Raw genomic sequence first — 20,150 nt, forward strand, 5'->3', positions numbered from 1 at the left:
ATGCACAAAGAATCATGCTTGTGCAATGCAAGGATGTATGCTCTTTTGAAAGATGTTTTGAAAAAATTTCCAAGTATTCTGAGATGAACTTGATAATGAAGTGAAGAAATGATTTAAAGGATTAATTTGGATCTTAGATTTGGAATCCAACTCAGGATTTTAAATGGCTCAGGAAGAAGAGATTTGAATTTCCAAGTTTTGGAATGATCAGGATTTAGAGAGATAAATCTGTAGAAAGAGGAATTTAGAATTGGAATTTTTGAGATAAGAATGATTTTTCAAAGTCATAATGGACTTTGATTTAGAATTGATTTTCAAGGATGGATTTTGAATTCAATATCAGACTAGGAATTTGAATATAAATTTGAAATTGTCTTAGAGAATAGAAGATGAAATTAGATTTGAAATGAAATTTTGATCTAATATCTGAGATGGAACTGGATCTGAGATTTGAGATCCGAGATAGGGTTGGATTCTGGAATTCTAAGTGGGATTGGATCCGAAGTCTAAGATCCGAGATATAGTTGAATTTTGGAGCCTAAATGGAATTGGATCAGAAGTCTAAGATCTGAGATGAAGTTGGATATGAAATCTGGATCCTAAAGGAGAATTGGACTCTGGATCCTAAAATGGATTTTGGATCTGAAGTCTGAGATCCAAGATTGGATTGGATCCGGAATCTGAAACCTAAATTGGATTTGGATCTGAAGATCTGGAATCTAAGATGGAATTGGATTCTGGATCTCAAGGGAGTTTGGATCTAAAGTCTGAGATCCAAAGGTGAAGATTGTATTTGGAAATCTGGATCCAAGTTGGGATTGGGTTCTAACTTTGGATTTGGATTTTGATAGTTCGAATGGGACTTTTGAGGATGAATCTGGGAAAAACCCAGATTGAATTTAAAATTTAGGAAGAATCAGAATCAATCTCAAAACCTTGATTTTGAATTTTGAGAAGCATTTTTTGAAGATAAAGAATAATTTTGAATTTGAAATCAGAAGATGAATCAGAAACTTCAAAGTTAAATTGAACTTTGAAGTTTGAATTTTGAATTTTGAATTTGGAAATTGAAGTAAAAAAATGAATTTTGAAATTTCAAAGCCAATTTTGGACTTTGAAATCGAATTTGAATCTTGAAAGTGAGATAGAAATTGAATTTGAAATAGAAGCTTGAAGAAAGATATTCAAGATCACTTGGGGTTTTGAAAGGGAATTTTGAAGATATGATGCAATTTTATCCTGAATGATGAATGAATCTAAATAATTTTGAAATTGGATTTTGAAAATCATATTTCATTCTTTAAATGAATGTAAATAAGGTTGAAGACATAATACATATCTGACTATGGTCATTGAATGTATCATATAATAATCATATTTAAATTCAGGTGAAGAATAGAACATATTGTGGTGCTTTTATAGAGTTTAAAATGAAATTAACTCTCAATAGATCCTAACTATGGCCATTGATATATATTTTGAGTTAATTTTAAATTAAACTCTGATAAAAGAAGAAGATATTTTAGAAAATATGATGATTTTTTTAAAAGGATCCAGTGTGGATCCAGTGTTATTCTATAAAAGATGAAAATCCTAAGTCTTGTTCACATCCTGACTATGGCCATTGATGCAAATCGTCAACTTAGGATTTAATCACCATTTATAAAATGGTGCACGTGCCCTTCGTGTAAAACCCGCAATATTTCGACAATTATCAAACTAAATAAAGGATAAAATCCTTTGAAATAAATACGATAAAATGATGTTGAGTTGATCCAAATGGATCTTAAAATCGAAACTGGATCAACTGGATCCAGTATCTGGATTCGGATACGATGAATGAATTCGGATCCTGGATGGATCCGAAACCCTATTAGAATCCAATTGGATCTAAAGGGATACAAATAGGATCGAACCATAATTAAGATCCAAAAATGTAGTTAGAAAGTTCATAAGATTTAAAATATAATTATTATCCAACTCATATTTGAGATTCATCGAGAATCAATACGTATATAAGAGAATTTTAGTTGCAAGAATGAGCAACTAAAGAGGAGTTGGTGTAGTGGTCAAGATGTTGTACTCACAGGGAAGAGATCCCTAGTTCAAATCCCTCTGTGCGTCAGGGACACTTTTTGCGAAAATATTTTATAACCAACGATTATTTTTTAGTAACTCCTCATTAAAGTGACTTTAATAGGAAAACGTGTTTTCAAGAGGTAAGAGGGGCTGGACGAATTCCCAAATGGGAAACTCAAAATGGCTATAATGAGAACTTAAATGTGGAGGGCGGTTTTCAAGAAAGACTAAAATCCCTACATTTTTGCTAAACTAAAAAAAAGTAGGTGGTAACGTGAGGAGTTACCACTTACCAAAAAAAAAATTTAAATATCTAAGAAACAAAGATCTCTCCCCTTTTTCCAATGATTTTTCCTTTTTGAAAGACTTGCAACACAAGTATAGGAAGGGCACCACTAAAAAGAAAAAAAAAACGGTTGACAAACCATATGCACATGAAGACAAAAGGGCAGTATGGTACATTTGATTTAGAATGTAGAAAAAAGAGGAGAAAATGTGAATGGTGGATAGGTTCTAAAATTTTAGAAATTTAAAATTCAGGCTTAAATGAAGGAGATTAATTAGGGAAAGGTGGGCCTTGAGAAAAGAAAAAAAAAAAAACGTGAACTCATTTTGGGCTCCATCGTTTTCCTCTCTCAACTCTCTCCCTCTCAACGTCTTTTCACCTTCTCTCCCACCGTGAGTGTGGACTCCATTGATGGACATGTGAACTCCATTGTTGGACGTGTGGACTCCATTGTTGAAGTGGTGTGCCGCTCCGCGAAGAAGAAATATCGCCTTGTTCGCTCGGAACTCCAACAAGAGGTAAGGGGTACTATATCTTTATGGGTGTGTTTGATGCCTTGTAGCACAAGTATATTGCAGCACCTTGCACATATATAAAAAAATTACATACATTCATTTAAAATGAAAAATGGCGAACGGGAGATCCAATCGGTCCTCGTTGCATAGGCTATGTTTGAATCTCCTATCATGGAAAGTCGATCTGCCCTTCTAGGGAGATTATAGACATAGTTTAGATCACCATGTCATAGACATCGTTTTCAGTTTATAATATATATATGTATATATATAATAACCCCGATGGTTTCTATAGCAGGTATATTCAATTACGTTTGGAAATGTTCATGTGAATACATTCTGGAGGAACCCATCACCAGTTTCTTTTTATCATCGGAGTCTATACACTCTTATAATAGAATCGTGTTTATGTAAATACATTCTGAACGACCCCATCACTTGGCTTCTTTTTCACATGGGTCTATAAAATCACATAAAAGGTTCACGCCTATTGATTAGGATACATAGAAATTTAGTTGTTTTTGAATTTTTCCTAGGTATAAATAACCACGTTCATGCCTATTGATCTAGTCATAAAGAAGAAGAAAAAAAAAATTATACACATGAGCCATACAATCATGTCGTGGGTTGTGCGCTTGTAACCGGTGATAGGTAGATACACATGTTCTACCCTTGAGATTGAATACTTTGACTGCTGAAAATGAAGAAAAGAAAAACGAAAAATTTATTTTTTTCTTCATGTTTGTTGGTCTTGCCCCTATCGTGAGTGTTTGGAAGTTAAATTGAAACATGGCAGGTTGCATTGGACATTAAACAATTATGCACTGGTTGCTGATTTATTTTTTTTGACAATACGTGGCTGAGATTTTTCCTTAGGGAAACAACATGTGTTAAGTTGGGAAATAAAATATTTAGTGGGTAGTTTAGTGGTTGCTGATTTATTTTTTTGACATTTCGTGGCTGAGATTTTTCCTTAGTGAAACAACATATTTTGGGAAATAAAATATTTAGTGGGTAGTTTAGTGGTTGCTGATTTATTTTTTTTGACATTACGTGGCTGAGATTTTTCCTTAGTGAAACAATATGTGTTAAGTTGGGAAATAAAATATTTATTGGGTAGTTTAGTGGTTGCTGATTTATTTTTGACATTACATGGCTGAGATTTTTCCTTAGTGAAACAACATGTGTTAAGGCGGGAAATAAAACATTTAGTGGGTGATTCACCCAAGAATATTGGCTGCACCCAGATATACAAAGGTATGCTTAAGAGTTTCAGAAAAAAAAAAAAAAAACAAGGTATGAAACTAACGTTTTGGAAAGGCTCATATGCATTGTATTTTATTTTGAAACAGTACATGTGTTTCTTTGTGACAGAGCTATATGCTGTTTTGTTTAAGCATATATGAATTAATATCATGTGTTAGACGTTGTATATGAAGAGAATATTCTCATATTGCGATTTGATGCATTTTCTTTTTGCCATATATGTACCTGTGAGTTTATTTGCATATTAATATAAATTTGAAAATGGTGTTGCATACACCTATACACTTAAATGTGTTTCCAGCATGTGAATAACCTACATACATGATATGTTAGTTGGTGGCTCTTGCAATTGTGCCGATCAGCCTACACGATCTGCATGCACATCATTGAATGAATCAAAATGAATAAATAAATTCCAGATTTCAAATAGTTGTAGCAAGTGTGACTCCACTATGAACGAAAACCGGTCATGGGATTCATGATAGTCACATTACAGTACATGCGAACCTACAACTGCCATTGAACTTATATAACTATCATGTGATAGCATATGCAAATTCTCGTAGTATTATATGGAAGCACTTATGAAGATGTCATATGCCATGAGGGCGTATGAATAATAGGGTATGAAAGCGTACACCCTAGCCTAAAAAAAATAAAAATAAAAATAAAAAAAATACAGAATATCAAGCATATATATGTATATACTAGATAAAATACATTTATATAGGTCTCAACGGCCATTGCCAAGTTATCACAAACAGTGATTGTTAAATTGTCATACGTGATTGAATATGCATACATATCAAGAATGTGTGATCTTGACCATGACACAGAGAAAGGTGAAAAATTTGATAATATAGAGTATCATTTCATGCGATGAATACAAATCTATTATCTAATTTTTGATGGTCATATTGCCTATTTAGTATGAACCTGAAGTTGTCATAAGATTTCCTTATGAAATATGTGTTACATCTGAGATTCACTATTATGCACATACTCAGAGTAGGTCAGAGATTTTCTTTTAGGTATATACATTAGCTATGGTAAAAGCACGTCGCAGTACACATGTTTAGATAGCATGATGATTTTATTATATGCTTATGAAAAGAATGTGATATGTTGATGAATGTGTCAAGTGAATGGAATATCCATGACGTTTTCATGTCGAGCATAGTTTTGTATGTGGTTGAAATATAAAGGTTGCGATAAATGTTTCAGTGCATGAATCGTCTGTTGTTAAATGCATATTTTTGTTATAATTGCACAAAGAAGATATATTACAAAGGCACGATAGTACAAATTGAAACTGAGCATGTCAAATCCTTGTGGTGCCATATGGGCACATATAATACTAAGTGAGTTGCATATAATTGAATCATAACTGCATGTAAATGTTATGACATGTCTTGTGCCGATTGATATATGCTTGTTCTGCAAATATTTGCATAAAAAAAGGGCATTTGTCTTCTCATGACCATGTGAAAGCTCAAAATAGAGCTTGCGGTCTTGCGGGACCATCATAGTGCCATACAAGCACCTATGAAAAGTTGTACTTGTGACATGCCTTATGAGTGCATGGTCAGTGGGGTATGAAACATACACCCGAGCTCAAGTATAAAACTTTAAAATGCTTAAGCATAAGTACTCGGCTCATAGTTGAGCCAAAATTCTGGGAAGAACATGGTTGGCGCCTATGGGGCATTCGATGGGTAATGTGTATACACGGATATCACCCCGAATGTGGGTTAGGATTTTGGAAATCCTCTGTGGTGCAATGACTTGCACATAAAAAAATAAATAAAATGGAAAATTTGCACACAAAAAAAAAATGTGGGATTCTGGGTATACCTGAAAGATGGTATATGTTACTGGTTTCCCGGGATACTGGGTATACCTGAAAACGGTATATGTTACTCGTTTCCCAGGGCTCTGGGTACACCTGAAAGACGGTGTATGTTACTGGACCCATGGTCTACCTTGGAGAGGGTAGATGGTACAAGCTCCGTGGGACAATTTTTTTTTTGGTGAGAGCGAGTCGTCTCACCCGGTCCCCAGTCCACGGAGTTAGGGGGGCAGGACTACCAATGCGTCCTAGGTGGTAGATCCAAGTCTTCTACAGAAGTACAGGGTGCATCCTAATTCTAGTTCTAGCCATTGGGGAGTACTCTCTCGGTCGTGAATCGTCCCCTTTGGATATTCGTACGGATAGTCATATGGGTTATAAAATAATAAACCCCCGTGTGGTCTCGGTCCGCTACGATGTCGAATGCCTGTGTGTACCCACAGGGTAATTAACAAGATGAAACATAAAGTTAGTGCATTAAGAAAAATCTTCAAGTAGTTGCATACTGCTTGATGTTGAAATTGTTGAAGTCTTGTAGAGCATGATTCAAATTGGTTTTCCTTTACATGGAAACTGTGATAACTTATGAACAATGTGTTGAATAGTGATATTTGTGCTTTATGCACACTTTACATGAAATGCTTTAGTTAAGTCAGGTGTACATCCACATTTGTTTAAAAGTTATTACTTAAATGAATATGGTTTATGCATATGATGGATCGTGCTTTGATGTTGATGGAATATATCATGAAATGCTTGACTTTATTGACCTGTACATTTATCAATTGTTAAATGGTTATTAGTTTTATCTAAACTTGTTGCACATATACTTGTACACATGACACTGTGCACATTCATATGGATATTATGCTTCTTACTCAGACTTGGTAGTCTGACTCTTTCATAATTAATGTTTTTCAGGAAACTGTATGACGAGCAATTGTGGTCGTCGCTGCGGACAGTGCTATGTGACCATATCTTTTTCGGATGTCCTGAGGATTTCTGACTTGTAATAAATCATCAAGTTGTAAATGATAACTTGTAGTATTTCAATGCAAGAATTTATTTTACTTAAATGCCTTGAGTCTGTGCTATTACTTGTAACCCGCCCTAATAATTTGAATAAGGATTTAATAAAGTTTTTCGCTGTTGTTTAGAAAAAAAAATTTATTCCAAAATTTTCAAGTTAAATATTTGGGGCATTACAATTATGGTATCAGAGCATGACAAGAATATATGGTTCATGGCCTTCCAGCAACCCTGCAAGAGATCTGTAAGTATATAATATTTGAATAGTCTTTATTTCTTGAAGAAATTGATTTATTGTGTGATAAGCGAGAACGTAGATATATTGCTAGGAACATCATTCAATATACGTTGTGATCAAGATGATCGGGAGACGTATGTTATGTTGTTGTTCGAGTAGACGGATTCAGAAATGAATTTTTATATATATATATATACCCTAAATATGACTCTACATACTCTAAGTAAGACACAAGGTTAAAATTTCAACTTATTTTGAAGTTTTCATTTAGAATAACACACATGCAACGGTCCCTTGTATAATGAAAAGAATATCACAGGGATGAGCATTATAAGATTCTGCATAAGGCATAAATGAAAACATTAATTATTAAAAAGAGACAGACTTCTCTTCTCATAGTGTTACAATTAACGATGAAAATAATAGTAATATAGATTAAAGCACATTGTTTGGATCTTTGAAATTACCTGAGAGATTTTCATTTGATAACATACGGAAAAAAAAATTAATACAAGAAAGATACTTCAGTCTAGTTGCTTAGTTCTTGTAACGAATTTCGCAGACGAAATTCTTTTTAGGGGGAAAGGATGTAAAACCCGCAAAATTTTGACAATTATCAAACTAAATAAAGGATAAAATCCTTTGAAATAAATACGATAAAATGATGTTGAGTTGATCCAAATGGATCTTAAAATCCAAACTGGATCAACTGGATCCAGTATCTGGATTTGGATACGATGAATGAATTCGGATCCTGGATGGATCCGAAACCCTATTAGAATCCAATTGGATCTAAAGGGATCCAAATAGGGTCGAACCATAATTAAGATCCAGAAATGTAGTTAGAAAGTTCATAAGATTTAAAATATAATTATTATCCAACTCATATTTGAGATTCATCGAGAATCAATACGTATATAAGAGAATTTTAGTTGCAAGAATGAGCAAGTAAAGAGGAGTTGGTGTAGTGGTCAAGATGTTGTACTCACAGGGAAGAGATCCCCAGTTCAAATCCCTCTGTGCGTTAGGGACACTTTTTGCGAAAATATTTTATAACCAACGATTTTTTTTTAGTAACTCCTCATTAAAGTGACTTTAATAGGAAAACGTGTTTTCAAGAGGTAAGAGGGGCTGGACGAATTCCCAAATGGGAAACTCAAAATGGCTATAATGAGAACTTAAATGTGGAGGGCGGTTTTCAAGAAAGACTAAAATCCCTACATTTTTGCTAAACTAAAAAAAAGTAGGTGGTAACGTGAGGAGTTACCACTTACCAAAAAAAAAATTAAATATCTAAGAAACAAAGATCTCTCCCCTTTTTCCCACGATTTTTCCTTTTTGAAAGACTTGCAACACAAGTATAGAAAGGGCACCACTAAAAAGAAAAAAAAAAATGGTTGACAAACCATATGCACATGAAGAAAAAAGGGCAGTATGGTACAATTGATTTAGAATGTAGAAAAAAGAGGAGAAAACGTGAATGGTGGATAGTTTCTAAAATTTTAGAAATTTAAAATTCAGGCTTAAATGAATGAGATTAATTAGGGAAAGGTGGGCCTTGAGAAAAGAAAAGAAAAAGCGTGAACTCATTTTGGGCTCCATCGTTTTCCTCTCTCAACTCTCTCCCTCTCAACGTCTTTTCACCTTCTCTCCCACCGTGAGTGTGGACTCCATTGCTGGACATGTGAACTCCATTGTTGGACGTGTGGACTCCATTGTTGAAGTGGTGTGCCGCTCCGCGAAGAAGAAATATCGCCTTGTTCGCTCGGAACTCCAACAAGAGGTAAGGGGTACTATATCTTTATGGGTGTGTTTGATGCCCTGTAGCACAAGTATATTGCAGCACCCTGCACATATATAAAAAAATTACATACATCCATTTAAAATGAAAAATGGTGAATGGGAGATCCAATCGGTCCTCGTTGCATAGGCTATGTTTGAATCTCCTATCACGGAATGTCGATCTGCCCATCTAGGGAGATTATAGACATAGTTGATCACCATGTCATAGACATCGTTTTCAGTTTATAATATATATATGTATATATATAATAACCCCGATGGTTTCTATAGCAGGTATATTCAATTACGTTTGGAAATGTTCATGCGAATACATTCTGGAGGAACCCATCACCAGTTTCTTTTTATCATCGGAGTCTATACACTCTTATAATAGAATCGTGTTTATGTAAATACATTCTGAACGACCCCATCACTTGGCTTCTTTTTCACATGGGTCTATAAAATCACATAAAAGGTTCATGCCTATTGATTAGGATACATAGAAATTTAGTTGTTTTTAAATTTTTCCTAGGTATAAATAACCGCGTTCATGCCTATTGATCTAGTCATAAAGAAGAAGAAAAAAAAAATTATACACATGAGCCATACACTCATGTCGTGGGTTGTGCGCTTGTAACCGGTGATAGGTAGATACACATGTTCTACACTTGAGATTGAATACTTTGACTGCTGAAAATGAAGAAAAGAAAAACGAAAAATTTATTTTTTTCTTCATGTTTGTTGGTCTTGCCCCTATCGTGAGTGTTTGGAAGTTAAATTGAAACATGGCAGGTTGCATTGGACATTAAACAATTATGCACTCGTTGCTGATTTTTTTTTTTTTGACAATACGTGGCTGAGATTTTTCCTTAGGGAAACAACATGTGTTAAGTTGGGAAATAAAATATTTAGTGGGTAGTTTAGTGGTTGCTGATTTATTTTTTTGACATTACGTGGCTGAGATTTTTCCTTAGTGAAACAACATATTTTGGGAAATAAAATATTTAGTGGGTAGTTTAGTGGTTGCTGATTTATTTTTTTTGACATTACGTGGCTGAGATTTTTCCTTAGTGAAACAATATGTGTTAAGTTGGGAAATAAAATATTTATTGGGTAGTTTAGTGGTTGCTGATTTATTTTTGACATTACGTGGCTGAGATTTTTCCTTAGTGAAACAACATGTGTTAAGTGGGGAAATAAAACATTTAGTGGGTGATTCACCCAAGAATATTGGCTGCACCCAGACATACAAAGGTATGCTTAAGAGTTTCAGAAAAAAAAAAAAAAAACAAGGTATGAAACTAACGTTTTGGAAAGGCTAATATGCATTGTATTTTATTTTGAAACAGTACATGTGTTTCTTTGTGACAGAGCTATATGCTGTTTTGTTTAAGCATATATGAATTGATATCATGTGTTAGACGTTGTATATGAAGATAATATTCTCATATTGCGATTTGATGCATTTTCTTTTTGCCATATATGTACCTGTGAGTTTATTTGCATATTAATATAAATTTGAAAATGGTGTTGCATGCACCTATACACTTAAATGTGTTTCCAGCATGTGAATAACCTACATACATGATATGTTAGTTGGTGGCTCTTGCAATTGTGTCGATCAGCCTACAGGATCTGCATGCACATCATTGAATCAATCAAAATGAATAAATAAATTCCAGATTTCAAATAGTTGTAGCAAGTGTGACTCCACTATGAACGAAAACCGGTCATGGGATTCATGATAGTCACATTACAGTACATGCGAACCTACAACTGCCATTAAACTTATATAACTATCATGTGATAGCATATGCAAATTCTCGTAGTATTATATGGAAGCACTTATGAAGATGTCATATGCCATGAGGGCGTACGAATAATAGGGTATGAAAGCGTACACCCTAGCCTAAAAAAAATAAAAATAAAAATAAAAAAAATACAGTATATCAAGCATATATATGTATATACTAGATAAAATACATTTATATAGGTCTCAACGGCCATTGCCAAGTTATCACAAACAGTGATTGTTAAATTGTCATACGTGATTGAATATGCATACATATCAAGAATGCGTGATCTTGACCATGACAAAGAGAAATGTGAAAAATATGATAATATAGAGTATCATTTCATGCGATGAATACAAATCTATTATCTAAATTTTGACGGTCATATTGCCTATTTAGTGTGAACCTGAAGTTGTCAAAAGATTTCCTTATGAAATATGTATTACATCTGAGATTCACTATTATGCACATACTCAGAGTGGGTCAGAGATTTTCTTTTATGTATATACATTAGCTATGGTAAAAGCACATCGCAGTACACATGTTTAGATAGCATGATGATTTTATTATATGCTTATGAAAAGAATGTGATATGTTGATGAATGTGTCAAGTGAATGGAATATCCATGACGTTTTCATGTCGAGCATAGTTTGTATGTGGTTGAAATATAAAGGTTGCGATAAATATTTTAGTGCATGAATCGTCTGTTGTTAAATGCATATTTTTGTTATAATTGCACAAAGAAGATATATTACAAAGGCACGATAATACAAATTGAAACTGAGCATGTCAAATCCTTGTGGTGCCATATGGGCACATATAATACTAAGTGAGTTGCATATAATTGAATCATGATTGCATGTAAATGTTATGACATGTCTTGTGCCGATTGATATATGCTTGTTCTGCAAATATTTGCATAAAAAAAAGGCATTTGTCTTCTCATGACCATGTGAAAGCTCAAAATAGAGCTTGCGGTCTTGCGTGGCCATCATAGTGCCATACAAGCACCTATGAAAAGTTGTACTTGTGACATGCCTTATGAGTGCATGGTCAGTGGGGTATGAAACATACACCCGAGCTCAGAAATAAAACTTTAAAATGCTTAAGCATAAGTACTCGGCTCATAGTTGAGCCAAAATTCATGGAAGAACATGGTTGGTGCCTATGGGGCATTCAATGGGTAATGTGCATACACGGATATCACCCCGAGTGTGGGTTAGGATTTTGGAAATCCTCTGTGGTGCAATGACTTGCACATAAAAAAATAAATAAAATGGAAAATTTGTACACATCAAATAAGTGTGGAATTCTGGGTATACCTGAAAGACGGTATATGTTACTGGTTTCCCGGGATACTGGGTATACCTGAAAACGGTATATGTTACTGGTTTCCTAGGGCTCTGGGTACACCTGAAAGACGGTGTATGTTACTGGTCCCATGGTCTATCTTGGAGAGGGTAGATGGTACAAGCTCCGTGGGACAATTTTTGTTTTGGTGAGAGCGAGGCGTCTCACCCGGTCCCCAGTCCACGGAGTTAGGGGGGCAGGACTACCAATGCGTCCTAGGTGGTAGATCCAAGTCTTCTACAGAAGTACAGGGTGCATCCTAATTCTAGTTCTAGCCATTGGGGAGTACTCTCTCGGTCGTGAATCGTCCCCTTTGGATATTCGTACGGCTAGTCATACAGATTATAAATTAATAAACCCTCATATGGTCGCGGTCTGCTACGATGTCGAATGCCTGTGCGTACCCACAGGGTAATTAACAAGATGAAACATAAAGTTAGTGCATTAAGAAAAATCTTCAAGTAGTTGCATATTGCTTGATGTTGAAATTGTTGGAGTAAGTCCTGTAGAGCATGATTCAAATTGGTTTTCCTTTACATGGAAACTGTGATAACTTATGAACAATGTGTTGAATAGTGATATTTGTGCTTTATGCACACTTTACATGAAATGCTTTAGTTAAGTCAGGTGTACATCCACATTTGTTTAAAAGTTATTACTTAAATGAATATGGTTTATGCATATGATGGATCGTGCTTTGATGTTGATGGAATATATCATGAAATGCTTGACTTTATTGACCTGTACATTTATCAATTGTTAAATGGTTATTAGTTTTATCTAAACTTGTTGCACATATACTTGTACACATGACACTGTGCACATTCATATGGATATTATGCTTCTTACTCAGACGTGGTAGTCTGACTCTTTCTGAATTAATGTTTTTCAGGAAACTGTATGACGAGCAATTGTGGTCGTCGCTGCGGACAGTGCTATGTGACCATATTTTTTTCGGATGTCCTGAGGATTTCTGACTTGTAATAAATCATCAAGTTGTAAATGATAACTTGTAGTATTTCAATGCAAGAAATTATTTTACTTAAATGCCTTGAGTCTGTGCTTTTACTTGTAACCCACCCAAATAATTTGAATAAGGATTTAATAAAGTTTTCCGCTGTTGTTTAGAAAAAAAAAATTTATTCCAAAATTTTCAAGTTAAATATTTGGGGTGTTACACTTCGTGTTCCCATTCATAAAATTTTTGAAATAAATGAGAAAATGATATGAAGCAAGCATTTCTAAGCTATGTATCTTCATACATTCTATTCTAGTATTAAAAGTGTAAAATTCTCGCTATAGCCTAGCTATTACAACATTGAAATTTGAAATTGAAATGATAAAGTCCTAAGCTATAAACGGAGATCAACTTTTCTCACATATTTCCTGCAAAAATAGAATTAGCACAAGATAACAGGCGAAATATAGAAATAGATTTGAGAATTGTTGTATTAAAATTAAAGACATAACTGAAAGTGTTCATTCCGATGAAGAACGAATATACTAGATGCAAAGCTTAAACTAAAATATATATATATATATATATATATATGTATATATATATATATGTATATATATATATATATGTATATATATATATATATATGTATATATATATACATGATGTACCCTATGCTCATAAAATATAATATATATGTGATGCTGAACTGGAGACATGCAATATAGGAATACATTGTGAGAGGTGTACGCAATATACAACAACATAAGTGAAGGTGCTTGTTTTAATGGTGTAGCCTAAACATGCCGCTAATATTATGGAAATGGTGAACAGTTTTAAATGCTGCTGCTGCAGGGGATGGGATTATTTGCAAATGTAAGGTGTGGTGCAGGTGGTGAGAATTACAACAAATAGAGCAGGTGCTAGGTGTTGAACGCTATGTGCTGGTAGTGAAGTGGAAGGTGTGTGCTGTGAAGAAAGTGGAGTGGGTACCATGGCGATGTTGCCGACTGAGGAAATGCAAGGATATACATAGTGGTGCACAACTGGATGAATAGTGACAGTGGGTAATGCACTGTGATACACTGTGCACAGGAAGTTACAGGAGAGGTGTGGTATAGTGCACCACCACCATACCTGGATACTCATCACAGCACAAATTTAGGTGCGCCCACCCTGTTGGATGGACCATGCCATTTAAACACCTACTCCATTTTTGCACAAGTGGATGCAATAGGAACTAACTGAAGGTTTGCAACGACTGTAGCCTCTGCCACTACACCACCTATTTTGTCAATGCATTTATCAACCATTATGGGAAAAGTGATTTTATGTGACGTAGTTGATGATTTCTCTGACTTCAGAACTCACCTCTTGACCCATCTTATAAGAGGACTGGCAGAAAAAGATTTTCTGCAGCAACCGTATTGAAAATTTTTATATAACTGTAGCTGCTTCTGACTGTCTCCTCCAGTAGTATCCATCACAAAGGGCAACACCAACAGAGCTCAGCATTTTCATTGACTGTAGTATGTATTCTAAATAGCAAATGACGATAATATTAGCACTGCCCACCTTTTTCAATATCTGCTCAACTTTGAAAGCGTGTTTCAAGCAGAACACTTGTAGTCTCAGGAATGTCTTGGATCTTAAAAATATTGATGGACAGACCGAGGGATTTGATGGTCAAAATCGAAAAAGTTTCATCTTTCGATTAAGTTATAAAGCATGTAGAATTCCTTACAAAGCAAGAAGGATGATCAAACCTGTAGAAGTGCTCCAAGTTGTTCTGTATTAGCTTTTCACCTTCGATCTTTTGATATAGCTGCCTTTGTCTTGGTATTTCAGGATTTGCTAGGTGAGAGCACCTTATATCATTTGCATTGATAAATCTTATGACAAAAATCACCACCTGTATTATCCTCCAGCGAGTCAGTCTAGATAAATCAAGAAAAGATTCCCACTCATCAGGGCAAGACTTCAAACCCTTATATATATAAGAAGTGCTTCAGGTTTACGTAAACTATGCGAAGCAATATGTCCTTTAAGCAAAGCCTCAGTTAGCGGCGGCAGTGGGTTTTACCTGGATCCGAGGCAGAACATGTATATCGGAATAGAACACACCTTTCTGAATCCACAAAGCACAATAATCATGAGGACTAAGCATAAGGAGTTAGATCAAAACACAGGCACTGATTGACAAAAACTTGAGAAATATATATTCATAAATTAGGGTGAGATATAATTCTAATGTGATAAGAGGAATGCAACATACCACTAAATATGATAAACGAAGAATCCATGTAATTGAGCAATGCTGAATAGTGGGAATAACAGGAACTAAATGTTATAAAAAAATGCATATCTTAAGATGATGGGTCATGATTTGGGAAGAGAATAAAACAACAGTGCCTTTCACTCTATCTTGTTACAAAACAAAAAAAAAGCTATTCTCAGCAGTAGATTGATTCACAGTGAATCGACCTCTGCGAGTTGATCTAAGTTGATCAGGATGGAGGATAGTGGGGTGGGTGCCTAAGCTCTACAGTATAGCATTGGCACAACTTATTGTCATAGCTGATGGTGTTCACGATGGATGCGCAGGTATGAGGAAAAAAAAAAAAACAGAGTACCGAGGTTTGTAAGATCAGAGATATGATACCAATGGGTGAAGTCCGATGAGTGCAGCATGTTCTTATGAATTGTGATGGTACTTATGAATATTGTGCAAAGAAAGGAAAGGGGAATATAGGTGAACCCCACTGAGTTTGAAAATAACCTCCTGGATGAGTCGAAATGATATATTGACACCAATAAGTAATCCCCGAAATAAGCATGGATTAAAAATGGAATGAATAATCAAATACGGTAAAAAATATAATGCAGGAATGAATGGAACATGATGAATCAGAGTGAACCACACTTATAATCTTATGCCATTAAAATGGGAAATCAAATGCAAAGACAGTAATATAAAGAGAAAATAAAAGAAGAAAGAAAGAAAAAAAAAATCAAAGGATAATAAAGAACTAATCGTGAGTTGAGCATCAAATGATAACCCAGAAACGGAACATGTAAACAAATTTTCTATTTGAATAGAGTCCAATCTCATTGCAGGGGGGATTTACAGTCAGTGGGATGGCTCTTACAGTAAATCAGGGGAGTTCCAGCCATTGTGAGTGAAATTTTCTGATAGAATTTAAATGAAGCATTCCCAGCAACTCCGATTCAGTTTCAGATCGACCTTTTATGGAGGATAAAAGCCAGGCTGAATACAAACTGGCAGAGAGACACCTATTCAGCAACTCCAGACCAGACGATGGGTCTCATAGCAGTTCCGATCTGGATTCCAGATCACCAACTGCTGCAATGGAATGCCGATATTGACTTCCACTGTGAATATAAGGGCGATTTTCATAGAAGATAAACTCACGGTGAAATCAACTGTAGAGCAGATGAATTTCACTATGAAATAGGTCCAGGCAAAATGAAATTAGGTTGATGACTAAGGGATGCCGATGAAATTGGATGAAACCAAATGATGTAGCTCAACGAATGATAAAAAGAAGAACAACAAAATAAATAAGTAAATAATTAAATCAAACTGGAAAAGACATTATATATTGTGAAAATGCGATCAAACAAAGGGTAATAAAATGGATAAAATAAAATGTGATTAAATGATTGATCGAATGCAAACTCTTTTAATAATGTAGAAATCCAAGAAAATGTGACCCTGCAGAAGGCCAGATTCATGTAGCAATATGCAAATTGGCATCGCTATAGACGAACCAATGAGGCATACGATGCTTATGTGAAACAGAGGAAGAAGATGCTTAAAACACAAATTAACAGAAAACAATAAGAGAGAGGGTTAATAGGGACTTACCTTGCTTGCAAGAATTCTGAGAGAAGGAGCCGGGGCTTCTTCAGTGACTCAGAGGGGAAGAGATCAACGGGAGAGAAAGCAAGATCCGTGAAGAAGAAAGGAAATGTTGAGGTGAGGAAAATGGATTGAAATCCTTCCTTCAAAAGAAAACCGATCAAGTGGAGAGGTGAATAATGGATAGGCAGGGGATCGATAGGCAAGGGATGGATAGGCCAGGGGATGGATGGAATCGCCTCCTGTTTTATAACAGGAGGCCGTTACTTTTTTTTCAACGGAGGTCCAAAAAGCATTTCAAAAATTTTAAAAAGTGGTTCCTCTTTAAGGATTTTCTGAAAAGATGGTTTTCAAGAAAGAAACTTTAAAAAAAGGGTTTCTAAAAACCATTTTTTTTTTGTATTTTTCTTTTTCCCTTATTATTATTTTTTTACTCCTTTGTCTTTGCATTTTATATATATATTTATATATATATATTTGATGTTTTTGATATAAAAACTCTAAAAACTAAAGGGTTTTAAATTAATTTGGCAAAATTTAATAATAGTTTATCAAAGAAGTATTTTCTGAGAATTTGAGTTCATTTTTGGAATTTTCTTCAGAAGATGGGTTTAGATCTAGGTTTTGAGAAAATATTCAAGTTTTGAACCTCGAATTGAGAAATTTAACGTGATGAATCCAAACGGATACCAGACAAACTATCTGAGCCTTTCAAAAGGTTATTTTGGTAATTTTGAGGATTTAATTTAAAAATTGGATCACAAAGCTCAGATTCGGATCTTGACAATGGATCTGGATCCAAAATCAAGTCAGATACATAAAATGAATTTAATTTCAGTAAAACTTTGAGAAATGAACTGGAATTTAGATTTAAAAGTGACTCAATTGCTCAAAAAATGAAGTCAGGGGCAAAAAGGGATTATTTAAAAGATTTTGAAAAATTTTGGGTGTTCACACAGTCATAGAAAACATATATGCTTGATTGAGTCACTATGATTTTTTTTTTACAGCCTTAAAACACATATATGCATGATTGAATCACTATGATTTTTTTTCACAGTCTTAGACCACATATATACATGATTGAATCTCTAAAAAAACATTTGACGGCATTAGAACACATATATGCATGATTGAAGCACTATAAAAAAATTTTGACAGCCTTAGAACACATATCTGCCTGATTGATTCATTATGAAATTTTTTTGACAGCCTTAGGATACATATATGCATGATTGAATCACTATAAATCTTTTTTTGCAGGCTTAGAACACATATATGCAAGATAGAATCACTATGAGTTTTTTTTTCAGCCTTAGAACACACGTATGCATGATTAAATCTATATAAAATTTATTTGACAGCCTTAGCACACATATATTCATGATTGAACCACTATAAAAAAGTTTTGAGAGCCTTAGAACACATATATGCATGTTTGAATAACTATGATTTTTTTTTTACTACCATAGGACTCATATATGCAAGATTGAATCACTATGATTTTTTTTTGACAGCCTTAGACAACATATATGCATGATTGAATCACTATAAAATTTTTTGACAGCCTTAGAACACATATATGCATGATTGAATCACTATGGAATTATTTTGACAGCCTTAGAACACATATATGCATGATTGACTCACTATGAAAAAAATTTGACATCATTAGAACACAAATATGCATGACTGCGTCACTATAATTTTTTTCTGAAAACCTTAGAACACATATCTGCATGATTGAATCACTATGAAATTTATTTGACAGCCACAGAACATATATATGCAAGATTGAATCACTATAAAATTCTTTTGACAACCATAGAAATCATATATGGATGATTTAGTCACTATGAAATTTATTTGATAGCCTTAGAAAAGATATATACATGATTTAATTACTATGATTTTTTTTTTACAGCCTTACAACATATATATACATGATTGAGTCACTATGAATTTTTTTTTACAGCATTAGAACACATATATGCATGATTGAATCACTAAAAAAAAAATTTGACAGCCTTAAAACATATATCTGCCTGATTGATTCACTATAAAACTTTTTTGACAGCCTTAGGATACATATATGCATGATTGAATCACTAAGAAATTTCTTTTATAGCCTTAGAACACATATATCAAGATTGAATCACTATGATTTTTTTGTTGCAGCCTTAGAATACATATATGCATGATTAAATCTCTATGAAATTGTTTTGACGGCCTTAGAACACATATATGCTTGATTGAATTACTATGAAAAAAAAATTGACAGCCTTAGAACACATATACGCATGTTTGAATCACTATGATTTTTTTTACTACCTTAGGACACATATATGCATCATTGAATCACTATGAATTTTTTTTTATATCCTTAGAACACATATCTGCATGATTGAATCACTATGAATTTTTTTTTACAGCCTTAGAACACATATATGCATGATTGAATCACTATGATCTTTTTTAAACAGCCTTAGAACACATATATGCATGATTGAATCACTACAATTTTTTTTGACAGCCTTAGAACACATATATGCATGATTGAATCACTATGAAATTTTTTGATATACTTTGAACACATATTTACGTGATTGAATCTCTATAAAAAAAAATTTACATCATTACAACACATATATGCATGATTGAATCACTATAATTTTTTTTTAAAAAAACCTTAGAACACATATTTGCATGATTGAATCACTGTGAAATTTACTTGACAGCCTTAGAACACATATATGCATGATTGAATCACTATAAAAAAAAATTTTTATCGTTAGAACACATGTGCATTATTAAGTCAATATGAATTTTTTTTGACAGCCTTAGAAAACACATATGCATTATTGAATCACTATAAATTTTTTTGACAGCCTTAGAACACATATACGCATGATTGAATCTTGCATGAAATTTTTTTGACAGCCTTATAAAACATATATGCATTATTGAATCACTATGAAATTTATTTGACAGCCTTAGAAAACATATATGCATTATTGAAACACAATGAAATTTTTTTGACAGCCTTAGAACACATATATGCATGATTGAATCACTATGAAATTTTTTTGACATTCTTAGAACGTATATATATGCATGATTG

The sequence above is a fragment of the Nuphar pumila genome, chromosome 1 (genome assembly GCF_984573655.1).
Source record: "Nuphar pumila chromosome 1, dmNupPumi1.hap1.1, whole genome shotgun sequence".
In the NCBI taxonomy this organism is placed as follows: domain Eukaryota; kingdom Viridiplantae; phylum Streptophyta; class Magnoliopsida; order Nymphaeales; family Nymphaeaceae; genus Nuphar; species Nuphar pumila.